This window comes from Rhipicephalus microplus, chromosome 6, assembly GCF_043290135.1.
Source record: "Rhipicephalus microplus isolate Deutch F79 chromosome 6, USDA_Rmic, whole genome shotgun sequence".
NCBI classification, from domain to species: Eukaryota; Metazoa; Arthropoda; class Arachnida; order Ixodida; family Ixodidae; genus Rhipicephalus; species Rhipicephalus microplus.
This window is the reverse complement of record NC_134705.1, coordinates 109,723,051-109,749,739: the sequence shown is the minus strand read 5'-3', so window position 1 is coordinate 109,749,739 and position 26,689 is coordinate 109,723,051. Positions and strand designations below refer to the sequence as shown.

At 44.3% G+C, this 26,689-nt stretch overlaps 2 long non-coding RNA genes across 2 annotated transcripts; one reads left to right on the top strand and one right to left on the bottom strand.

Moving 5' to 3' along the window:
• LOC142764867 (uncharacterized) lies at positions 1 to 26,096 on the top strand. Its single transcript, XR_012883934.1, has 3 exons — positions 1 to 83; positions 23,155 to 23,281; positions 26,019 to 26,096. It is a non-coding gene; the product is annotated as an uncharacterized LOC142764867 (long non-coding RNA).
• Positions 611 to 26,305, bottom strand: LOC142764866 (uncharacterized). The gene is made up of 3 exons (XR_012883933.1): positions 26,180 to 26,305; positions 7,502 to 7,679; positions 611 to 794 (listed from the first exon to the last, which is right to left on the bottom strand). It is a non-coding gene; the product is annotated as an uncharacterized LOC142764866 (long non-coding RNA).
• Positions 26,306 to 26,689: the final 384 nt, after the last annotated feature.

Below are 26,689 nucleotides of genomic sequence, written 5' to 3'. Positions count from 1 at the left end.
TGAGGTGTGCATTCTTAGCAGCATCCCTGTGTGACAGGCTTCGAAGGACATTTTCTGTTTTTGTGGACATCCACAGAATAGAGGTACGTAAGCGTTTGATTGCTTGTAGAGTGCTTGAGTGTTATTTTCCGCTTAGTGAATGCATCACTGAGTCATAGCAACCTGGTAACTGCCACTGCTGGGGCACAGCAGTTGCCAGCGTGCTCCCTCTGTGTTTCCTCTTTTTCCTTGTGCATCTGTGTAGGCAAATCAAATAAATAAATAACTACACTTGTGATAATTTTCAATACCCTTCAGAAGAAACATTACGAAAGACATTCGGGACTCAGAGGTACACAACCTTCTTGCGACGTGCATTGCCTGAGTTTGATCATAAGTCTGACCCAGAAATTGTCATTATTTACTGAATTTGCACAATTTAAATTTTTAGGTCTCAGAGAAGATGATTTTTCACTCACATCGCGGAGGCTGCTGCCAACGCTGGCATTTGCGCGAAACAAGCTCTTCAACGTTATCGCGTAAAAAGTGACTCTAGTATACAGTGTGGCAAATGCAGTTCGATACTGTATACTAAACACAAACAAGCGACCAATAGTACAGCTTTGCTCTCTGCAAAATATACAAAAATATTTATTAGTGTCTTATTTCAATAGAGGAAGGAAGGAAGAAAGATTTGCTTTTCGTGTTTAAAGGGTGCCTAGTTGGCACAACACGTCTTCGTTTCGAGGGGCCTGCATTTGGTGAAGGGCTTCGCTTGCGTTTCATTTTCATACAAGTGTGGTTCACGCATTGCCCTGAAAAAAAAAATGTTCTATATTCACACAAAAAACATCGTTAAAACATATATCACAATTACCCTGGCATTTTCATTGATCCGAAAAAGCCATGCACGTTTTGCTTCAAAAATCATGTAATTGTAGGTACAATAATAATAATAATAATAAATAGTATGTTACCACAAAAAGACATAAAATCATTTGTTATTTTGATAACTCTAAAATAGTTCGACAAGTTGAAATGTACGTATGAATGCTCGTGCTGCTTCAACATAAAAATCACGAAAACAGAGCAGTTTTTATTTCGTCTAAAATGAAAATTTGATTGCTCGAGTTTCTACCGATGGTCGAGTTTATACGAATGGCATCCAGTCACACCAGGTATTCTCGTATCACAATGAAATTTGTTGCAGGTCACTCAAAACCTTTATCTCTGACAGCTTTATGACGGGAAAGGAGCTGTGCACCTTCGTCGGGCATATATATAAAGTTAACATAAGTTAGAAAGCGAAATGATGGGTCTAAAGCTAGGCACCCGCCAGGTGATTAATTTGTTACGGTCTTTAACGGCCGACTTGAATGTCGCGAGAGCGAGCTCGGCCGTGGCAGCCGCGTTTAAGTAAACGCTTCACACTACTCTACAGTATGCCCAAATTAGGTTGTGCTGTAAAACAACTTGCACAACTGCACCAGTTACCAGTTGTAAACATCTGTGAAACAATTGTATAACAACTTCATTAATTACTAATGCGAATTCGTTGTCTGGGCCTAGGCCCCACTCCTAGGAGGACCAGAGACCCTCACTCGTCACCGCCTCACAGAGTTGTATATAACCCATAGTTGGTCCTGGAGGTTGGAGCTGCGCAGTGCGGCCGTCCAATGCAGCGCAGTTTCATCTGAGGAGGGTGCTCTTTCTTCTGCAATAATTGCACAGTTCCAGAAAATGATCCTTGTTGATGCGTGAGTTCAGCCTCACGTTTTGCAGGTATCTGCTGAATATACGTCTGGATATATCCTCTTAAAGTGAACGGGCTTGAGAAGGTCTGGGTATGTAATTGCCTCCAATCTACCGCTTCGGATCTGTGAATTTTGGGCCTTTGCAGAAAATAAGTACGCCAAGATTTTTTACGAAAACTCGTAGTGTCACAGTATTTGGTGTGTCCCTGTGTGTCCAAGCTAAAAATAAAAATAGGTAATTGATTGATTAATTGACGCAATGATATGTGGGGTTTGACGTTCCAAAACCACCATATATATACGAGGGACGTCGTAGTAGAGGGCTCCAGAAATTTCGACCATCTGGGGTTCTTTAACCTGCATATAAATTTTAGCACACCGGCCTACAACATTTCCGCCTACATCGGAAGTGCAGCCACCACATCCGGGATTTGATCCCGCGACCTGCAAGTCACAAGCCCAGTACCTTAGGCACTATAGACCACCGTGGCGGGGCAAATAAAATAAGTAAACTGCAACGCGAAACTCTTATGTGTGATGTAAACGTATAAATCACGTGTAGTAATAGTCTTTGCATGTGTCTGGGAGTAGACGTCCGAAATAACTTGGGCTGGCCTAACGACGTCGCTCATGTCGAAATGTCAACCGATCGTTTCATACATGTTTTCAGCTGCATGAGTCATCTCGCATATTATCTGACAGAACAGTTGTGCTTTTAGGTGTGAATACACTCTATAAGCGACCCCAAACCATCCACCGCTGTCGGCAGCGTCCGCAGTCTTCTCTCTATCTTTAAAAGAAAGAGGACTTGGCGGGCCGCAGCGCGACGCTTTATCGAATAAGCCACGGACGCGACGCTGATATCGGTGTCAGTAACGCGCCTTATACCCCCTCCCCCTTCGCTCGCTCCTCCGCTCTCCTCGCTCGCTGCAGCTGCGCGCGCACCCCTCTCTCTCGCGCGCCCGCCTTCTCTCCCAACCTCCCGTCGAGAGCGGGTCATGAGGGGGAGTAAAGTTAAAATCCGTTGGCATTCGCCAGTGAGTTAACGTAAACTCCCCCGTGTGATCAATATATATATATATATATATTGATATATAGAGTCAAAAAGATCCTCTGTGAGCGGTCACAACGTGGTTTATTTCGACGTTTCGGCGTAGAGTCTGGCCTTCATCTTGTCGGCCAAGATGAAAGCCACACTCTAGGCCGAAACGTTGAAATAAACCACGTTGTGACCGCTCACAGGAGATCTACTTGACTATATGCAACGCTACGGCCACTCAGCCACCATGCCTGCGTATATATATATATATATATATATATATATATATATATATATATATATATATATATATATATATATATATATATATATATATATATGGAATATGGCACAAAGGGAGCGTTGTCAACAAGGATAAATATATTTATTTCCCAACAGTTTCGGGAGGAGTCCTCCCTTTATCAGGGGAGCCAGCGAGTCCCACCAGTGAGTCAGAGATCGGCGGCAACGGCTTGCACGGCAAACTCCAGTGCCAAACCCACTCAACAACAGGGAGCCGAGGGACACAAAGAGCCGTCCACGGTCCCAGCAGTGACAACGTCGCCACTCCCACCAGCGAGGCCTTACAACACTAGGCGGACGAATGCGGCGAAGACCAAGGCGGCGGCTTCCAAATGACACGGGGAAACAAAAGGTACGGGCAGTCTTAAACACGCATGGTCCCACTCATTTCTATCGATTAGGAAAATCATTGAAAAGCGGGTGCAATACGAAAAACACGCGGAACAACTATCCAAATATCTATCTCACGAAATTGCACCTACGGCCTCCGCTTAGCCTGCAACCCCTCAATGTCTACACTAAGTGAAGCAGAAAGGGGAAGTGAGAAAAAATATTACTAGAACCGTCCTTGCAACTGACTCGGGTCATGGCGGACCATAGTGAGCGTAAGTCCGCCGAATACAGTGTCATGGAGGCCGCGCAGAAATTGGTCTCTAATCTCGAAGAGCATGTGGCAAGAGAAATGGAAAGATATGAACTAAAGAAGAGAGGCGAAATTTCAGTAGTAAAAGATAGAAAATTCAAGCGGGACTGCAGTAGCTCCACTGCTCTGCAACAGGAAAATAGGAATGAGGCCGTACATGAACGCCAGGGACCACCCGTACCACAACCTAACTTTGAGGAGAAAAATGGTAACTCTAAACTACAGTGCAATCCTAATCAAAACATCCTTACTCTCGAATATCACGCTGACACTCCCGTGCCACGTGATAGCCAAGAGCAGCCGAAAACTTATGAGAAAAATGTCCTTATTCTGTCAAACACAACACTCACACCCGCTCAGCTTCAACTTTTGTCGAGAGGCTTGACCTTTTGTCCATCATCCGGTAGATTCAATGAATTTGAACTGTACCAAGACCTCGATAACATTGCGCGTAATCTCCGCCTACGTGAATACTTTCGTGATCGCAAGGACTGTACGGACGAGAATAGATTGATTGGTGGTGACAGATCAGGGTGTCCGGGTGAGCAGAGGGACAAACACCTCGATACGTATATATCAGCTGTTCAAAAAGATATCATCAGAGCGTATGAAAAAAATCGGCCATTTCGAAACAACATATCAAAGTCAGAACGAAGGGCACTCGATGAACTACGAAAAAATAGTGGAATTACTATCAAACCGGCTGATAAACGGGGCTGCATAGTAATTCTAAACACGTCGGACTACTTAAAGGAAGGGGAACGACAGCTATCAGACACAATATTCTACAAAGAACCTCCAACAGACCCGACTCCCGAATTTGAAAGGGAGATGAAAGTAACCCTAAACAATCTCCGCTGGGACGAGAAAATTACCGGCAAAATGTTAAAACCAAAGTTACCAGCCCATTCTCTTCCCGGTCGATTCTATTTGCTCCCCAAAATACACAAGGCAGGTAATCCGGGACGTCCGATAGTATCCAGTAACAGCACATCCACAGAAAATATATCAGAATTCATCAATTTCTTAATAAAAACATCCCCCAAATTTTCCCTATTACCTAAAGGACACAAACCACTCCATCTGCGAAACTTCCAGTCTCGACATCCAAGGCGGCAGTTTTCCGGTGACCATGGACGTCTGCTCACTGTACACCAACATACCCCACCATGACGGAATAGCGGCTATAGTTTCTGAATATGTAAAATCTGACTCATCAACTAGTGTAAGTGAATAGGTACTGTTTACACTTCTTGAACTTGTACTAAATTATAACCATTTTGAGTTCAATGGCAAGCATTTCCTTCAGGTCAGTGGCATTGCAATGGGCACGAAAATGGCCCCAAACTTCGCGAGCACCTTTATGGCTTCACTTGAAATCCCATTCATTGAGGGACGCACCTTGAAACCTTTCTACTACTGAAGATACTTAGACGATATTTTTATGATATTGAACCATGATAAGGGAAGCCTTTTTCGCTTCATAGAGGATTTTAACAAGTGCCACCCGTCAATAAAATTTACGCACAAAATTTCCAAATCTAGCATTACCTTTTTGGACGTCACTGTCACGGTCAAAAATGACCACTTGTCTACAAACCTTTACAAAAAGCCTACAGACCGTCAAATGTACCTACATTTCAACAGCAGCCACCCAAAGCATTGCAAAACGGGTATTCCATATTCTTAGGCCTACCGGTACCAAAGAATATGCCCGATATGCGGGAATTCGACAGACACACGGAACACCTAAAGCATTTCTTATTGAAACAAAATTATCCAAAAGACATTATTGACGATGCCATACTACGTGCTCGTAACGCGAACAGGAATGATTTAATTAAGGGACCAAACAAAGTATCTAAAACGACTTCCCAAACGAACCTTGTACTAACTTACTCCTCATCAGCGCCACGAATCAACAACATACTTTCCCGCCATTTCAACATAATCAGGCAAAGCAAACGACTAACTTCTATTTTCGCGAAGCCACCTCACGGGGTGTACCGCCGGGATAAATATCTGAAGAACATTCTTGTCAGAGCAAAAACAAACACCCCCAAATTTCAATCAGGGTGCCATCCCTGCGGAAAAGCTTGATGCAAGGTATGCCCACAGATGGTCACAACACGTGAATCCAAAGCGAACTTCTCGGATTTCAAATTCTGCATAACTGAAAGCCTTAATTGTGACTCTAGTAACGTAATATACATGCTACATTGCAACATCTGCGGACAAGAATATATCGGCCAAACAGACACGCCATTTCGGCTGCGGTTCAATAATCACCGGTACCACGCCACTTCACTGCCGAAGCTACCTTTCTCTAGACATCTGCGCCTGCCTAACCACAGTTTTGAAAATATCAGTGTAACTCTTTTGCAGTCTGGCTTCTCAAACAGACGCGAGCGCGAACAGCGTGAGGCATATTTTATTTTCAAATTTGGAACATTAGTAGCCGGCATCAACGAGGACCCCAGAAAACTCAACTGCCTCCGAGAAGTAAGCCAGGAGAAAATTGGTGACAAAGACTGATAGCTGGAGACCATGCTTTTTTCTGACTGACTCGTACGTGTACACTGTCCTTTCTTGTGTGTTTTTTTTTCCACATGCACATACAAAGTGCTTACCTTCGCCTACCACTTCATGACCATTGAAGGGGAACGGACGAAGATTAAAGGTAAAGAGGCGACCGACCCATTAACGGGAAACCCTTCCTTTACGCACGCCGCAGGCCGACCGACCCATTATGGGGAAACCCTTTCTTTACGCACACCGTTACGGACCCTCCCGGCACCGCAGCGACAATCTTGGGTGGCGCGACACCCAAGATTGTCTTTTTTTGTCTTTTTTTCTTTCTTTTCTTTTTTTCTTTCCCCTTTTTCTTTTTTCTTCTTTTTTTTTCTTTCTTTCCTTTTATAGTTCCCTCTCACTCTCGCAAACATCTTTCAAGGCGAGAGGGACGCGGCAGCAACGAAGTTTGGAAGTTCATGTCAGTATAACACATCCCCTGAGTAAGGGAGGACCCCTCCTGAAACTCTTGGGAAATAAATATATTGATCCTTGTTGACAACGCTCCCGTTTTGCCATATCCCATACCTTAATATATATATATATATATATATATATATATATATATATATATATAATACGGGTACTGGCAACAGCAAGTTATCTCTTCACCCACTTTTCTGTTTTAACGTTTACATTACCATTGGCCTAATAAGTGCCCCTATACTTTCCTTAGCGTTATTGTCAGTATAACTCATTAGGATTGTGTCTAAACACAAAAACTCGAGCCCTTAAGTAAACACTAGATTCCCTACATGAATATATATTTATATATATATATATATATATATAATATTTGACTACAATGTGTGCGGCACGCAATGCATCGAACAAACGAAAAACACCCTTTAGGACAAGATTGTACACTTTTAGGGCTCCGCAAGGCCTTTACGCTCACCATCACCGTATCATGCTCATAAAAATATTGCTCTGCTATGTTTACTCGCTTGTGTTTATTCATACGTACCAGGCCCCCCCAAACTTCCTGCTGAATATACATACATACATACATACATACATACATACATACATACATACATACATACATATATATATATATATATATATATATGTATATATATATATATAGGATATTAACATTCGAGAAGCGTTCTTAGTTTCCTCTGGAATTTCGAGGACGCTGAACCATCCTTCAATTTATATCATTCATAGAAGTCGATGCTGGATGACAAGTGGAGACATCACAATTACCTTCACCATGTGCACATGGGCAGTGTGGTGTGAATATTCCTTGTACAGCATGCAGGCTGCATGGTTGGTTCTCACGGGCCAATAGCTGGCAAGTGGGGAGCTCCATGGTCTTTCGCAAGCAACACGTGCCTTCTACACAGTGACTTGTGAAATCGCATCGCATGCCTAATGACCTTGTCTGAAATGAAGATGTAGGAACATTTCTTGTTGCAATAAAATTCTTCAAGCGATACATTTTACAAGCGTTAAAAAACTTTGCGCATACTTTCCGACGTTTTAGTATGCTAGTATATATAGAAGTGTATATCGCTACGCACCTTCGGTGGTATAGAAAATTGCCGTCTGTCCTACTTGCTGCTCACTGAGAAAGCGATTTGTCTAATGATTTTAAAACTCACTAAGATGGGGTGCTGCTGCGGCCTGTGTTTTCAGAAACTTCTGTTTTTCAAGGCTCCTATTATGGTTTTCTTTGCGAACTCATGAATAAAGCCAATATCACACAAGTTGCCACATTTTTAGGGGGCTTTTTAGATGTGCTTAAAAGAAAATTGTGCTTTTTTAGTGAACCGATAACTGCAAATTTCTTTTAAAAAACTTTTTTTATGGTAACAAGACAGCCTTCCGTGTTTTGAGGAATGTTCTGCGAGAGTGGTTTTTCAAAAAAACTATTCTCTGGATGCGTTTTCTATTTTTAACGCCAAACTTGACTCTGATGTTAAACAAACATGCTTGCTGAAGGTTCGAATCTCAAAAATATTGCTATGTGCCGCTCACCTACAGGTTGATGAAGAGAAGGGCGGGTTGTCTCCTGTTTGCGCCGTCTTGGCTTCTGTAGTCGTGATCACTTTGTTCGTCCAAATACTATAAATACACGAGTATTTTGTCTTCTCCCCGTAACGTCGCATGCGAAGACGTTCAGCTCTAGCCACGCAGTACCAAAAACTTCCTGCGCCTTGTTTTGCAAGAGACTGGTGTAGCATTTTCATCTGCTCCCTTGGCTCGTTCCTACGAGGATGCCCATCCCACAGTGTCCTTTATTGAGACAGTTGTGCGCGAAGAACCCTCTATTTTTCTGCTGGTACACTTAAGCTCGCTCAGGTACTCCTTTTCCCATCTGGTCCACCATGTTATCATTGCCTGTCGTCTTGCACACAAGTAATTCAGCAAACTGTATTCTCTGAGTCTGTTGTCTTTCTGCTTGTCCATTGCTTGCCTGCCTTCTATGACATCCGCCGGTGTGATAGGCTGTGGCTCATTCGGATCGTCATACGCATAAGAGGCCGGTTGTTAATTACTCATTCTGCTTCAAGAACCACAGTTCGTAGTTCATCTTCATACAAAAGTCGCGCACCTATAGTTTTTTGCCATCGACGCCTAAAAGCTTCTTATCAATCTTTCATAAAATCCTCCCCACCATGGAGCTAACGCTACAAAAAACTTCCATTTTGTTTTCAGGTTACTGAAATGCGCTTCTGATGACATCCTCTTGAACAACTACAGTTACGGCTCTTGTTACTGCGCACGTAAATTTCACAATGTTGAACTTTGTAATTTTGTCGCCTTTCTTCTCTCGAGCATTTAGCGGCCCAGCAAAGTCTTTACCAACTGTGTCGGATGGCCTCGTTTGCGTTGTAGTGTCAATCGGTAGTGGTGAAGTTTCTTCTGTCATTGGTCTTGAACTAAATTTCCTACATGTGATGCATTTCTTCATCAAATATTTCACCATCTGCCGGGCACGTACAATCCAAAACTTTGTTCTTAGATGTGTCAATGTTGCTGCAACGCCACCGTGCATAGTCACTTGATGCGCGTTCAGAACTAGGAGTTCTGAAAAGCGACTTTTTCTTGGTAAAACAATAGGACGCTTCTCACGAAAGCACAAGCACTCCACTGAAGCCTCCCTTTTACTCTTAGGACACCTTAATCATCTTCGAAGGTGTTCGTGCCGTACAGATTCATGTTGTCATATATTCGTGCCCTGCATTTTGTAACGTTTTCTGCTCCTGCTTTATTAGCACAAGCTCTGAATTGACCACTTGTTTTCCTGTGAGCGAACGTGTATCCTTTCTTTTCGTCGGTGTCCTATATAACGCATCACCCACGCGGTAACTCGTAACGCTTTCTTGTATGATCCAAACCTGTTCCCATCAGTTATCTTTTCTTGACTTGTGGTGGTAGATAAGCGTGCCACTGTCTTTTCGTGGTCTCTGTTGTCATCACTGTCCGCTTCTTGCATGATGTCATAGTCAATCAGGCCTTTGTTTTCAGTTCTTGATCCACGTGGGGCCTTCCCACTATGATTCACTGTTCAGCGAACGTTTCATCTTTATCCCCCTTGTCATCAAATCCACAGGATTTTTCTCCCTTTTAACAAAACACCATTGACTCTCGTTGGACTTGCTCTTGATTTCTGCTGCGCGGTTGCGAACAAACTGATCTTTCACCTTGTTTGACTTAATACTGCAGAATAGAGTTTGAGAGTCAGTCCTGAATTTCACACTCCTTGGTTTCCTGGCGAAATTCTCAGTTATATGACTGGCCAAACTGACTGATATGGTGGCAGCTAACTACTAAATTCTTGCTAGTGTAATCTTTTTGATTGGAGCAACTCTACCTTTTGCATTGATTAAATTGGCTTCGTTGCTTCCTTCGGAGTATTCTGTTACAATGTATGATGCTGGTCCATGCGCAATTGGACTTGCTCCGGAGAACACGTGTAGAGTCGATACTTTTACTTCAGCTTACCTGTTGTCATAGCATCTGTTAACGGAGAAGTCATCAAGTGCTGAAGCTCCTCCGACCAGTCCTTCTAAGCAGATCGATGCGGGCTTGGTAACAGGTCATTTCATTTCAGTTTTTCTACCCAAATTTTTTGAAGGACTTTTTTTACTTTAACCGAAAATGGTGTCAAGAAATCTAGAGGGTGATATAGCCTGGCCATGGCTTGAAAAACCTGTCTTTTTAGGAGTTGTCTCATGTCCTTGTTCGTCATGTAGTGTCGGGAAAGCTCGACACGTCTTTTGCGAAATTCTATTTCAGTCCCAAAATCTTGATTTGTCCCTCTTTTCTTGTCCCTCGATCCACATAATCTCCTCCTTAATCAAGTAGTTTTCTTAGTTAGGCATCATTTGAAATCCATTTTCTTAAATTCATTCCAACATTAAAAAAATGTCTCATGTTTCTTTATATATTTTTGTCGATGTCGAATATTCGTCAGTGCCTAGTAAGACGTCATCGACGTAGATTCCTTTCCGGAGTTGCGCCACAACTGCAGGATATTTTTCTTCGAATTTATCCAAATGTCGATGAATTGTGGCCACTAGAAGAAAGGTATTTAGTGTAGTTCCGAAAGTAACCCTTTTCATCCTCCATGTTTTTATCGTCAGGCTTGGCATTTCTTCCCTGGGTATTCTTTCCCACCACATAAATCGCAGTGCAACTCGGTCATTTTTATGTATCTTGATCTGCAAAAATGATTTTTCCACGTCAGCTAACATAGCGATCTTGCGATGTCGAAAGCTCATCAGCAAGCTTGTGATGTCGAGGTTTAGGTTTGGTCCATTTTCCAAGTTGTCATTCAAGGAGTCGCTTGGATTCTAGCTTGAAGATGCGCCAAAGACGATCCGTTTTTTGTCGTTGTTCGGTCTTTTTTAATTACCACTTGATGCGGCTTGTAGTATACAAATTTGTTCTGTATATCTGATCCAGCATCTTCTTCGACGTTTTCTGCTATTTCTTGCTCAAAGTACTGTCGGATAGCTTTGTCATAGACTAGGAGCTTATTTTTATTTTTGTATAATTGCTTTGTCACCTGGATAAGCATCTTCTCTTGAATAGTGTTGTTCTCGCCGAATGTTATGTTTTCTTTTCATGGTAGCCGCACTTAGTATCTTGCTGCCTTAAACTCCATTGTTTGTCAGAGGTACTCTAGCACATCTTCATCGCTCATCTATTTTGCTGGTTTCTCCTTGATGCGCATGTTTTCCAAGTCCCAGAATCGCTTCAGATTTTCCGCAGTCGTGTCCAACTAGGCACTGACCTTGAGTACCATAACCATCGATGATTTCATTGGCACACAATGAAGTCCTACAGGACCTTGGGCCGTCCATCCCAACATCGTTTCTATTGCCATTACTTTTGAATGAATCTCGTGTATGCAACCAGTGACTATGGTCCAGTAATATTCGGCTCCAAATAATATCGAAAATACCATATGTTTTCTTTCTTTGTCCATCTTCTCACTGTCATTAGCCAAACTAAGTCCCATCTATTTTGCTCTTTCATGTATTGTGAGCGGTGGCGATGGTAGCACGTCACAGGATATAACTTCTATCTCCAGCGCCTCAATGCTGACTGGCTCCGATGTGGGGTCCTTCCTCATGCTGACCTCGACGACTTTCATGTCAAGTTCCATCTCTCCTTCTCCAAATGATCCTACGGTAATCTTTTGGGATCATTTTACCTTGCACGCTAGTTTTCTTGACAGTCTTTTGAGGTTCAATGTCCTCTGGCTCCCATTGTCCAGCAGAATCTGTGCGCAGCATCCACTGTCGTCTCCCTCCGTCCACGGGAAGGCTGTCTGCAGTAGTATGCACTTGTGTTCACCAGACTGCTGTGCATGCATGTTGCAGGACTTGCTGTGGCCTAACTGGTCAGGTTGTGCACTTTTACGCACTTTCTCAATGCCATCATCGCTTTGCTGCTGTGTTGAGTTTCCTGCAGGCGTAAGTGGTCGACACATGGATGTCGTGTGCCTTTCCTTGCATGTTTGGCAGCGTACGTTAGCGCGGCATATCTTCGCCGTGTTGTGAGGTCTGGTGCATCTGAAGCATTTTCCCTCCCGTTGCAAGGCTTCTTTCTTCTGTTGCTTTGTTATGCCTCTTCTGCAGTCTTCCGTGTAATGTCCAGTCATCTCTCAAAAGATGCACTTTTTAATCGAGGTGCTTTGAAGCGTGGATGTTCTAGTCCGCCTCATACTGTGCGGTGACCGGGTCACGACGTATTTTTCCTCTCAAATTTCTTCTCTGCTGCGTATATATATGTTTAAAAACTCCATAATCTCTTTCAAACTGCTCGTTCTGTCTCTTGACGCTGAGTTCGATTTCACAGTTACTGGTCTGTGTTCACCTTTCTCTATCTCCTTCATCTTCATCTCAATTCTCATATCCACCTGTGGCGCAGATTTTACAACAGGAGCTATCACTGTGGCATAACAATCCATTTCTACTCTTATTGACTGCATTGCTTTTATGTTCCCTTGCAACTTTTGAAAAAGTTTCTTCAAACCATCTACATTTTTAGGACTCTTCACAGTTTCCACGTTTGCTAGCTTTTTTATGTAGGTCTCTCCTAAATGATCTTCTCGTCCGAATGTTTCTTTCAAAAAAGTAACTGCATGCTCGTAAATCTCATCAGAAAACTGCAAACATTCTATGAGGGACGCAGCCCGCTGACAGGCGCCAGAAGCTAATTAAGATTTTTAATCTTCGGCATGTTCACTCTGTTATGCACCGAAGCTTTGAATTGATGCCAAAACCTTGGCCATGCCGTCTTTTCCCATGAAACTTGATTATCTCAAGACGTGGCAACTTAACAAGCTCTTGTGTCTCCGAGATTTGGTTAGAACCTTGCACTGAGCTCACCTTTTCTGCGACTATTTTCGTAGTTAGTTGCGTCGCTTGTTCTAACTCGCGTAATTGCTCTTTTATTTTTGTTGTTGCAGCGACAATCTTCATCTCATAATGCAAAACTGCTTTAAATTCTGCCTTCACGTCGTCTTCTTCATCGAACGGCTGAATCTGTTCGTTAACTTGTCTTAGTGTCTGTGACATGCTCTTCATCTGGCTTAGAAGCGTCATAAGTTGCGCTTGATTGGCGTCTTCTTCCATCTTCTTATCAATTTCTCTCGTAAGCGTTGTCACATTTGCTCCAAGCGTCTTCCGCTTCTTCAATAGGACCTCTTTATTCATGCTTAAAACGTGTTGAAAGAGCTCTTGCCTGTTTATGTGCGTCGCCAACAGTCGTCGGTCGTAGTCCTTCTCTCGACGGGTCGTCCTTCAGCCAGATGCCGCTGCTTCGTTCTTCAACCCGTTGTTGCGAATGGGGTAGAAGTCTTTGGGTCTGCCCTCCGATATCCTGGTCACGGCACCATGTTTTAGAAGTACCAGAGAGACTACAGAACTGATACGTCTTTGTTTTATTGTTGACAGAACAAGAATAAAAACTATACAGCGCGTGCCCCTGGCCACTTCTCTTTCCTCGCCTCCGAGCTTCATCTTCAATCGGTTTTTTTACACCCCGGTCATCCCTGCTTCATCCTACAGCCCACCCCCAACCTCTTCTTGACACTGTGATCCGAAGTGAGGGTGTACACGGGATGACAGGCCGATATGCTTCCACTGCAACGGAGTAGGCCACATTTGATGCTATGGCCGCTACTGTCGGCCATCGTCTTCTGGTGCGTCATATCATGCCGAAGACACTCGATCTTCAGCGTAATATGCCGGCCAAGAATTCCTGTATCCTGCCGAAGACACTCAGTCTTCAACTTATCTCGTCTGCCAAGGTCCAGAGAATCTTAATTCTCTAACATCCACTTCACGTTATGAGCGCTTGCCGTCGCCACAAAATCAGCAACGTTTTCAGTCTCCTCTGTCTTGTTGCTAACCTTCGCCATATTCTAGTCGTCCTTCCTCAAAAAACCAACCAGTGCAAATACCGGAGGTGATGCTGCATTCACCTACGGACCCGGAAAACTTCTGTTGACCCTGGCTAGCCGACAAGCTAATGTGGACGTGGAAGAAGTAGCCGTGCCTGTTTGGACGCGAATCGACACTAGAGCCCAATTATTCTTCATGAGCGGCCACGTTTATCCTCGCTTCCGCAAGGTCCTTACGCCCACTTCTTCACCTATTATTCGTATCACCGGCGGCAGTACTTCTTACGTTCTTGGGATGCGTGCTCCGCTTGGGAAATTCGCTAACCGCAAGATCTCGTCGACGCAGCGGGTATACGACCGGACCCATAATACGCATCGTTACGAACTTCCCTACTCCACAATATTCCAAGGACGTTAGCTCTTTCTTTCGTTTATGCTCATATTTTTGCCGCTTTGTGAAAGATTTTGCAGCGATCGCACAGCTCCTCACATGCCTTTTTACAAAATTACCCGCCCTAATTCTGGAACCCTGGCAAAGCGTCGGCCGTGTTTGCAAATCTCACATCGTCAACTTACTAGAATAGCCTCCTTTGTTGGCATCATTCTATGACTTTGCACCCACCAATGTACGAAATGATGCCAGTGTTAACAGCATCGATGTTGTTCTCAGCCAATGCAAACGTGGTCAGGATTGTGGTATTTATTGTGCTAGCCATCTTTATTCCTCCGCTTGAAAAATTATTTGGTTACAGAAGGAGAGCACCTAGCTCTAGTATAAGCCACTGGTCACCTTGGTCGTTGGACATTACAATTTCACAAGTACGTGTTGACTGTGGTCTACAAGTAAGACCGCATGCACCAGGAGACCGACTGCCTATCCTATGACCCCGTAGACCCACAGAACCTTTGTGGACGGATACCACTCTAACGGAGCTTGCAATAACTGACCAGTTCTACATTTCTGCTGAGAGACTCCGTGATCCGGCTGAAGCAATACTTCTTTGCAGAATAGATGGTTCATACTTTTTTGTTTTACTTCACGTTTTTCTGCAGCTTGCGCAGCAACTCGAGGTTTCAAGTGTCACTCAGCTCTGTGCAACGTGATCCATTTCCTAAACACACTGGCTCCCGAATAATCCCTTCGTGTCTTCGTACTACACGATGGCGCCCTGTTTTGTCATAGTTTCCTTTCTGATGACCCTCACCAATTGCTCGCCATTCCGGCACATTTTCGTTTGACTGTCCCGGCACAGTTTCATGATGTGTCAACAGCGGGGCACTTTGGCGTTTCCGGCACCTACGATCGTGCACGCAGTCAGTTTTAATGGCCAAGAATCTATCAGTCAGTCCGCTGTAACGTGACCTCCTGTGGACTTTGTCATCACCGGAAGACGTCAACACCACAGCCTGCTGGCCGCCTTCAATAACGCGATGTCCCCTCTAAGGTATTTCATAGTGTTAGCCTGGACATGCTTGCTGCGTTCCTTACTTTTGGGTCGAAAAATTGTTTTATCGCTGTTGCCACCAACTATGTCACGCGTTTTCGCAATTACTCGTGCACTTCCAACGAGCTGCGCGACCGACGTTGCGGAATTTTCTCATCCCAACGTCATCTTTCAGCACGGAACATCCTGTCAGCTCTCAGCCGACCGAGGCAGACAGTTTCTTTCCAGGGTCATCATCGACATCCTGACGCCTTGTTCGACCAAACATAAGCTAACAACGGCTTGCCGTCCACAGACGAAAGGCTTGGCCGAGCGGATCAGCTGACCGATTACCGACCTGTTGGCAGTGTACGTGCCAGCCGACCACCAAGATTGAGATCCGCATTGCCTTTTGTCGCGTTTGCCTTTTACACGTCCCGGCGCCAGATGGTTGGTTATTCGCCCATCTTTCTCTACTTTGGCCAAAATTCTACGTCGCCCTATGAACTCAAAGCTTCCTCCCTCCACGCACCTGCCTAATGAGTACGCTCAAAAAGCTATGACCCACGCTGATCATGCAGTTCAAGGTGCACGTGTTTTATGAAACGACTCGCAACTGGGCCAGCAATCTCGTTACGATAGCCGCTGTTAAAAATAAAGAAGTTGGGCATGGGCCGGGGGGGAGAGGTAGAGAAAGAGAACAAAGTAGGAAGGTCGAGTTAGGCTTGATGAACATCAACGTCCAGTTATACGACCTCGGGTTCTTGTTTTTAACATTTGGTGCCATGAAACCTGGGAGTTGTCGTACTGGGAATACGATGTCGTCAGCCGAGTGTCTTCCGAAAGGTGCGTGGGACTGTGAGGGTCAGCGTCTCACGAAAGATTACGCTACTCACAGGACTGCTGCCGGGCTCCCACACCGAGGCACTGGAGGTGAACAGGCAAGTTATCGTTTTGATGACTAGAGAAGCTGTGGTCCGCCTTTGAACGAGCAGATCCTTGATGTAACTGAAGATCAGGCAGTGAACCAGGAATTCGAGGATGCTGCGGATTACGCGAAGAAGCTAGCGTGTGTAATTTTGGATGCACAGTCTTACCTCTCTGAACATGGGCAGTCTCTTCACCTAAGTGACACAAACTGCTGGCCGCTTTTTTAGCCAGTCATCACCATGAAAACTACTTCAGAATTATTTTTCGTAAATCGTCGACAACCATGACATATGGACGTAAAGAGACATTGGATGTTTGGACGGCAAATATTACAACTAGAAAAGTGGAATCTTGGTGAGTCAAGACAATTCTGCCGAGGTTGAAGGAAATAGCACCCAATTGGTTGGAATAGATTGCAGAAGTATTAAAATATCACATCAGCATTCAATGATTCGGGATTCGAAATTAAACGAAGATTGCGTGTATGGAAGATGTTCATCAGCAATTGTTTTACGACATAAATTGGACAGGAGAGGAACAGACAATGAAGCGTCCTCGCAGCTCTTCTAAGTTGAAAAAGGACCTAAAGAGAGGAAGATCAAATTATTGCCTATCTTGAACAGGTTGAAGGATGTGGAAGAGACGGTCGAGGAAGTGGCACATTCGACAAGAAAGAAGGGGCTCAACAAGTTTATGTCAATATTCAACTGATGTAGCGTGCTAAATAAAAGCCTGCGGACAGCTTGTTCACTAGCAACGGTGACTAATTCGATCTCTTTGATGATGAAGCTAAATGTTGTGTGTTTGCCATGGTGTCTTCACCGTCGGATGCAAAACCTTGGCCTCCAGAATTGGTTTTGCTCGGCTGCGAAGAACTGAATGACGCTGTTACCAAACAAGAAGATGGTCGCATAAAAGCGAAGGTGAGCAATGCTCCTTGTGTCTTAGAAGGTGAGGCTAAGGGTTCTGAAAAAGAAGTCGATGACGATGAAAATTATTCGAGTTTTGTAGCGCAAGGGCCATGGGTGGCCAAAGTGTTCCATTTTTTATGCGATGTAAGCAACGACCAATGATTGCGATTACAGGGTGTAATAACGCAGTATAAAAGCCTAAAATGGCGTGCTGTATAAAAGCCTAAATTGTACGTAAAAAGTCTAAACTTATGACAGTGGTACGCGACTTCATGCATGGGTGTGGAATGAAATGCAAGTGACCTTGCTATCTACAAGTGATTAATGGTAAAATACCACAAATGCCCCCTCAACCCCTTTAATACCAAAGGGTGAGAGACAAGTGCTTTTCAGAGTAGCTACCACAGAACAAACCTGCATCATATACAAGGTAAATCCGTAGCATTACCTCTTGGTAATGCTACGGATATGATGTTGTATATGATTATATGATGTTGTATATATATGATATGATGTTGTATATGATGTTGAAGCACTGGATTTCGTTTAAGAATGCAAATATTGACTGATAATCAAAAAGCCGTTGTTCGCAAATGACCATTCCGGAAGAAACAAAATGTGTTCACGGGAAGCTAACGAAGAAGGTTTATTTCTAATAAATGCTAATTTGCTGCATTGGATGAGGATGTGGTTGACGGTGAGTGATTCACCGCATCTATCACACAAAGGCGGATCCCCGCCGCACAAAAGGTATGAGTGTGTGCTTTGTGTATGTCCTGTTCGTAGCCTTGTAAGTGCAGCTTCTGTGTGGCGTGATTTTCATACCGGAAGCCAATGACGAAGGAACGGCTTGATCACGTGTAATTTATTTTCTGCGTGGTTATCTACTGTGCTGTGCCAATAAGCTCTGAGCTTTCGATTAAGATATGGTTTTGGGTCAGGAGCAGGGATAGATGCGGGTGTCTTAACAGCACTTCCGTGGACAGATGCCGCTAGCTTGTCCGTCACCATCTGACCTTAAATTTTGCCGTGCCTTGGTACCCAGCACACTAAAACATGCTGTTTAGGCTTCTACGCCGTGAATAGTAGTGAATAAAGCGAGACTAGGACGGTTTTTTGTGTTTTAAGGAGTTCTCAAAGCACTTATGACGCTTAGGGAATCTGTGCAGAGTACTGTTTCGTGTAGTTTGGATTGTTTGATGTGTTTGACGACAGCAAGTATCGCGTAGGCTTCTGAACTTAAGATGGTCCTATCAGAATACAGCAGGCCGTCCTCCGAAAAAGATGGGGCAACTGCTGTGTGCCACACAGAAGTGTGAGACTTATATGCATCTGTGAAGAAGTCAGAACAATTGTATTTGTGTTGAAGCTCTAGGTAGTATTTGCTAATTTGTGCCAGGGGTGCGTGTTTCGTAACTTCCTCTAAGGATATGTCACATTCTATGAGGTGTCATTGCCACGGTGGCAGATGCGCGGCAGGAGCCATCAGGCACTGATCAAGAAGTGGCACTCCCGTTTTCTCAGCGAGGTCTCTCACTCGAAGCGAGTAGGGCTATCAAAACGAAGGACAGTTATCATACAGCGCTAAACTGAATAAGTCATTGATTACAAAGTGTGAGGGTTGCTTATTGTCGGCGTTTGCTTTGAGGTTATACACAAAAGACATGAAAGTCTCCTGCAGCTGCAACGAACACACGTTTTACTCGACGTACAGCCTTTCTATGGGACTAGTGCGAAAAGCGCCTGTAGAAGGAAGAATGCACAAATAATGGAGCGGTTCAAGCAATTTCAGAGAGCTTCGTGTGGCAGCCTCATAGACATTCGCTCCGCATTCTGAGCTCGTGTGTATTGGGCTTTTATGAAGGCTCCTGAGGTATTCTTCATCGCTGCCCCATTATGTCCGTGACAAAACTTTGAGTATAATTATAGCTTTCAGGCACTTGTTCTAGAGTTTTTTCAGGGGAGGAACAAATGTTAATTTTTTTTCTAGAACTAAGCCCAGAAATGTTTTTTCACTTGTCTCAGCTCATCACTGCCCGTGGCGGTTATTAATCAGATTGGTTTGAAGACCTCTCTTTCTTGCAGACGAACTCTGAGTGCTTTTTTGCATGTTAAGGATAGGCCCATTTCTATCTGCTCATTTCGTAACCTTAATCAAACAAGTTGAAGCTTCCATTCACACATTGTGAAGTTGCACTATCGTCCACGTATGTGCGATAGAACATAATGTGTACAATGCAGGAATTGAGGGTAATCATTTTTATAATAAAAAGTGTGCAGCTCAAGACACCAGATTTCGGCACTACAGTCTCCTGGACAAAAGTTCCTGACGAGACATTCCCCACCCGGGCACGAAAAGTGCAGTTGAACAAATAACTTTCTTTTAAGGTGAGCATGTTACCACGCATATTTTCTTGTGAGGGGTCTTGCATTATGCCGAAACGCTAGATGGTGTCGTAAGCTTTTTATATCGGGAAACTATGAAAGAAAAAAATGATTATGGACAAAAGCATCATGGATCTTCGCTTCGATTTGTAACAAATGATCAGTAGTGGATCTACCCTCACACAATTCGCACTTGTGTGGGTCCAGTAAATTGTTTCTAGAAATTGCAGGAATTGGTGGTTAAATATGTTTTCAAAACGTTTACATAGACAACTTGTCTATGCAATCCGCCTGTAACTTGCAACAGAATATTGGTCTTTTTCTTGCTTTAAATTGGAAATACGATAGTTTCTTCAGAAAAAGGATTACGCCGGAAAGCCAAACGACCTGATGAAGGCGGAGAAGGGCTTTTACAGGCGAAACTTCTTAAGATGTAGGTCTGTTCATTCCTTGTATGTATGTGTGTAGTACTATGCAGCCACCAGTGGCACACACGTAGTTGTACGTAGCCACCGGAGGCTACGTACCACTACATACCTACATACACTAGAGCAGGTATGTGCCACAACACATGCGAGATGGGAGATGGCGGTACTTGTCAATGCAATCAACCTGTAAATCGCACCGGAATATGGTCCTCTTTCTTGCTTTCGCATAGACATTACAATGCTTTCTTTCCAGACAGAGAGGATCTCGTCGGAAAGCCAAATGGCATTATAAAGTGAAGAAGTGCTTTTAGTGGCTAAGCTCCTAAAGGCGTGGGTCAGCGCATCTCTTGTAAGTATGTATGTAATAAAACGTAGCCACCAGTTGCACATACCCGCTCTTGAGCAAGTTTCTGCCACAGGCGACGCTAGATGGGAGATGTTGGTACTTGCAGTGTTCACTAGATGGACGCATAGACGGACAGACAGTCAGACTAACAGACGAACGGACGGATGGATAGACGCGCGGACGTACTGACGGATAGACGCACAAATAGACAGACAGACAGATGGATAGACGTACTCGCGGGCGGACACATGAACAGATGAATGGACGCATGGATGGACGCATGGATGGTCACGCAGACGAACGGAAGCACGCACGCTTAGCCCCACTCATTATGATTCACTCTGTGGATATGCTGTGATTTTCTTTAGTTTGAGAGGGCAAGTGCTTTAACAATTCATACACTACACGGTCGGAGCCTGAGGTAGAAATATATCAGCAGGTTAGTGATGCCTGTAGCCCCACTAACACGAAAGGTTTATTATATGCTTCTTGGTTTGTGGATTTGAGCTCTAGTTTCAGTCTTTAGATTATTGCTTTGTATTAGCTGGGACGATCTGGTATAGTACGGTGAGATGCGGAGCTGTTCAAACTGCACCACAACAGAGTTCGCCTGTTCCTCCAAGCTATCGCCTTGTGTGTTAACAGGAGGAAGTGGGTGAGATTGCCGTCCCACTACCTTGCCTACCACGCTCCATACTTTCGCCTCCTGTGTATATAAATTGATTCTGGAAAAAAAGTTATGCCAACTCGCTCTTCTAGCCTGTCTGTGCTTCCTTCTGCCTTGAGACTTTACGTTCTTAAAATTTTCAAAGTTCTCGCCTTTCGGTTAGTTCGGAATCAGCCTCCATACCTTACTTTGCTTTTTTCGAGCATTCCGACAATCACTGTTCAAAAAAGGAACGCGTGGTTTGGTGGACAGCTGAGATTGTGGGATACACTTTGTTACAGCATCAATAAGAAGTGCTGTCAAAAAGTCTACAGCTGCATCTATACATAATTCACAAATGTGCGACCAACTCAAGCGAGTAGCTTCTCTGATCTTTTTTCTAGTCCCCTTTGTCTGTATGTCACCTGGGAACCTGTAGAGGACCTTTGTCTATCGATGTGCTAATAATGATTGGAAAGTGGTCACTTCCGAAAGGATTGTTGATAAGTTTCCTTTGAAGCAGGGGCACCAGCGATGGGGACAAAATGCAGAGATCTATTCAGGAGTAGGGTTTGTTGGCACGGCTAAATTATGTTGGCTATTTGCTATTCAAGAGACACGCACCCGAAGAAAAGAGGAACTGTTCGATTAGGTTACTTCGTACATCGCAGCGAGAGTTGCCCCATAGACCATTATGAGCTTTTAAGTCCCAAAAAACCACGTAAGTTTCCGGTAGGTCATACATCACGGACTAGAATTCGTGTTTTCGAGACGGTACTGTGGAGGTGTGTAAAGAGAGCACATGGTGACAAGTTCGTTCAAAAGAACTACTGGAACAGCCATTGCTTCAAAGAATGTTTGTAGTGGTAGATGCGTACCTGCTATGCCCTTGTCAACTATCATGGCCGCACCACCAGATGATGCTACAGCGTCATTGCAGTCCTTTCTGAATATTACATAAAGACGTAGAGAATCGGTGTTCCTGGAATTTAAATGTGTCTCTGGACACACTTGATACTTTTGGTGAATGTTTGTGTAAGACTTCCTGGATACCGTCGATGTTTCTAAGCAGTCCTCTGGCGTGTTATTGTATAATTTATGCATCCATTATGAGTTTGAATGAGTGCTCTGTGTACTAAAAGAAGTGTTGCGTTAAGATACGAGCGCTTGTGAGGCCGCATGATGATGATTTTTGACTTACTGACACGCTACAAAGAGCCGCGCCTGTCCTTCGGCACCGAAAAGACAGTTGGGCTTGCTGTTGTGTCCATCACCTCAGACGAGGTGCTGGATGCCCACTCGTGGTTCACGCGTGCGGGCACGGAAGTCTTAGGGCTCTCTGTCAAAACAAAAGGCCCTGGGGCCTCAGGTACAGAGGCCTGCAAGCCTTTCGGTGGCGGAAGAGCCTGTGATTCTTCCGCTGAGGTGGTGGATGGCGCTGCCGCTCATACACTTTGTGTGGTACGTGCGGGCGCCGCAGATTTCGGTGCCACTGCCCCTCCGCAAACAAAAGGCCCTCCTTTAGAAGACGCTTGCGCGCCTTCCTTGACGAGATGTTTTCGTTTACTTTCAGTGTGAGTACTTCTTTTTCATATTTCCATGTAGGACATGTGCGAGTGTAAGCGGGATGTCCACCGTCACAGTTTATACAGTGGGGAGTCTTTTCTTCACATTTGTCTGTAGGGTGTTTGTACGAACAAAACTTTGCACAGGTTTGACGGCCACGGCAGCTCTGAGACCCGTGGCCGAAACGTTGGCACTTAAAACAACTTCAGGGGTTGGGGATGTAGGGTCGGACTCTTACCTTCAAGTAGCCTGTTTCGAGTTATTCTGTGAGTGTGCTTATGCAAAATGTAAGATTGAGCTGCGTTGTCGGTGTTTCTTTGTTGTCACACCTGATCTTATTTCTATGAACATACGTTCAGCTGTTTGTTCCAGCCATCAAGAAGCTCACTTTCTGTCAGGTTGATTACGTCTTTATCAGACACTACGCCTCGGGAAATGATCAGGGCATGGTGCAGTGTGACAGATAAAGGTGTGCTTTCAAAACAGGTGACTTTTTAAAAATTGTTTACTGGGCCTTGCTTTTTTTTTCGAGAAGAATGTCACCACTAGCAATGCCTGTGGCATGCTAACCTGGACTAAGCGTATTGGTAAGCATTTTGATACGAAAAATGGAGAGAATTTTCTTGCGTTCTCTTGTGTTTCACAGTGAATCACATAAAAGCGCAGGAACATTTCTTTCGGCTTTAGGAAGGCATTCAGTGTTCCTTCTGTGTGCCCCCTTTTGGAGCTTGATCAGGCAAATTGGGGAATATAAAAGCGACCATAAAGTACATTTAAGTTCAGCAGCTATGCCAGTCGCCCACCACAGAGCGCAACATGGGTTCGCAGCAGCACTATTCAAAAAGGCGTGCCAGCGCCAGCTGAAAAAGCCCCTATAACCCAATACTATGTGACCTTGAGAGGGCACACACACAAGGTTAAGCCTTGCAGCCTGGAAGATGGAATTAAACAGAAATGAGGAGATGACAGGAAATATTGCAAGAGAGAAAAAGACGAAGATCAGGGGAGAAAGAGGCAGGCAAAGGGTTGTGCTGATTTCTCATGGGTGAGTCAGCCTAGGGTCGCCGTCTACGTGAAGCCGGTGCAAAAAGTGTTTGTTGCCTCTGCCGGGGGACCTTAAAGGTCCAATCAACTAGCATCGGCTCAACCTCATGATTTACTTTTTCTTAAACACGGCAAAGCCACGCACAGCGAAGCGTAGGAGGGAGTCGACATCTTCCCCCCCCCCCGCCATTAGCTCGTGTCCATGGTGTCGCTGCACACCAAAAGTCTGCGTAAGCAGACACGCTGGAAAAAGGAGCCGGAGCAAGACCGCTACCAGGCAAGCCAGCCACGCAAGCGTCTAATAAAGAATAATCTCGCACAGCTATGAGAAAGCAAGGCGCCATGGTCTAGCCGCAGCAACAAACTGCAGGTACCCAAGCTGCAGGTACCCAAGAACTTCTGGAGTTTTCTCGAAAACGCTGGTCTACATGGAGCTCGAGTCTGCAGTACAGTAGCCACGCCACACCGAGATGAAAACGATGGAGATAAAAGCATGCACTACATTTGCGCGTCGCATCAGAACGCTTAATCTCACAGTGGTGTCATTGACGTGGTGACTGCACAAGCACACCTGTCCAAACGACGTAACTGTATCACGGAAGAAACAAAGTAGTCGGAGCCTGCTCCATGCGTTTGGCCACTGACTACGTGGTGGACTAGCTGGGATGAACCTTATACAAGTTTAAGCGACAGCATGAATAGTGTGAAGCTTTTTCTTCTTCTTGGAGGATGTTAAAAATAAAGAATTGGCACATGGACCGGTAAGGGGAGGTGTGGCAGAGGTAGAAAAAGAGAAGAACGAGGTGAGAAAGTGGAGCTGGCCCTGATGAAATAATGATTGTCGTCCAGTTCTACGACCATGGGTCCTCGTTTTTAACAGCCACAATAGAAACGCCCACTTTCTTACTGGATCACTTGAACTTACTTGGTCTTCAGCATGTCATGTTAGACATTATGAAAAGCTTTTGTTCTCGTATACCAGAATATACCGTGTATGCCCTCAAAGGACCGACAAGACGTATGAGATCGAGTCACTGTCTTCAAGCTCGTCGATTCCTTTCTGCACCGACATCGTTCGCGTCGCGAGCTTGAAACCTTACGATCAACCGCACCTCACCGATGCACGTGTCTATTGCCCACTCTCACTACTGTCTTTGTTTAAATACACTGAGTTAGTGCTTTCGCCACCGGAGGGTATTGTTATTTACCGCTCACCTAGAGGTCGAAATCCTGTGCCAGTGTTACTTGTTTCGAGGTTCTTCTCATTGGGAACCATCACTTTTTCTCTCTGGGTGGCGTTTTGTATATACGGTGACTGGTGGCTTATAAAGCTGCGAATTCGTGCGAGGCATGTGAGAAAGTTGGACGTGGCAGGATGAAATCTTTAGGGCCCAATTTACATGCAGGCCGATTTACTATTTCGCTCATATCTTACTTCCGTCAACATCTGTGCTATCTTGTACCACATAGACTCAGGAGCTGAACTTAATATGACCTGAAGGGTCTTTAAGTCTTTTGTCCTGCTTCCTGCTCATGTGCACGCTAGCTGCTGGGTTTCTTTTACACATCGGAGTTAATGTGTCACAAGCACTCGCGCTTACGTCGATATGGGTTGTGTCATGAATAAATAATACTTGTGGATAGTATTCTAGGCAGGTTTACGATAAGAAGTAACCTCCAGTAACACGCGCGGAATTGAGACAGAAGGCCTGTTTGATGCTGCCCTAGTGCAACCTTCCAGCCTTGAAGCAGCCCACAGACCGTAGCGCTTGACTGACTGCACTGCAATAGGTCAAGCATATTTGTTTGTACGCAAATTTGTACGATACCTTAAGCGCCTTTCGTGACAGCACATTGTGCAACACTATTCCTATTCATCATTCTAACAAGTTCTAACAAGCCGAGAACTTTCGCGCAATACTGTGTGTGACACAATTTCTTTTCTGGCTGGAAGCAAGAGCTTCAAAAGGAATGCATTTCTTAAGGTTGCAACATTGCATCTGCATAAAATAACCTTACCTTCCCGATACTTAGCATATTTAAACAAAAGTTGGATGACCAAGCAGTATGTTTAGTAAATTGTTTATAAGGGTCGTCTATATACCCAGTTTAGGCGTGTCACAAAAGCCCCTTAGAGTTACATTGAAGCAGCTGGGCTCTGTATTTTTTTACTCCACAGGCAAATTCTGGCTGAACAGTGACTAAAACGTATTACAGAGCACCACGTTAAAATTGAAGAAAATAAATAATTGACGTCCCACACGTTATGGCGCGACTGAACATATGTTTATATGTGTGCAATGTTTGAAGATGTGATGCCGAGTGTGTCAGTATACTTACTACTGATGGAAGCGGAACCATCATCTGGCTTTCAGCACCGAATGTCAAGAATGCCAGAAACAAAAGAACGATTGCAATAAAAAAGTATGTGAAGCTTCGCTCCATGCCTTACGTGTCAACTTCGTTCCACACAGAATGCAAGCCAATAGCAAGGCGAGTCTTAAATACCACTGCTTGACTTGCATTTGAATATCATATGTTGATGCTCTCAATCTTGTAAGGCTGCTTTTTACACTTTACGTCAGAAAAGACAGATGGGAATGGCGCCTTATTATTAAGAATACTTACTCTTATGTCAAAGTATGAGAAAGGAGCTTTCCCTAAGGCAATAAACATTATCTGAGTACTGCTTTTCTGTAAAACTAGTTTCTTATAATTAATTTGTGACGTTATATCTCGACGGACTGACTGAAACTTCCATGCATCTAATTAGCATTGCAAGTTTTTTGGGCTGTTTGGATGTTCTTACTGTCTCGAATTGCATATAATTAGACTACGGTTTCACTTTTT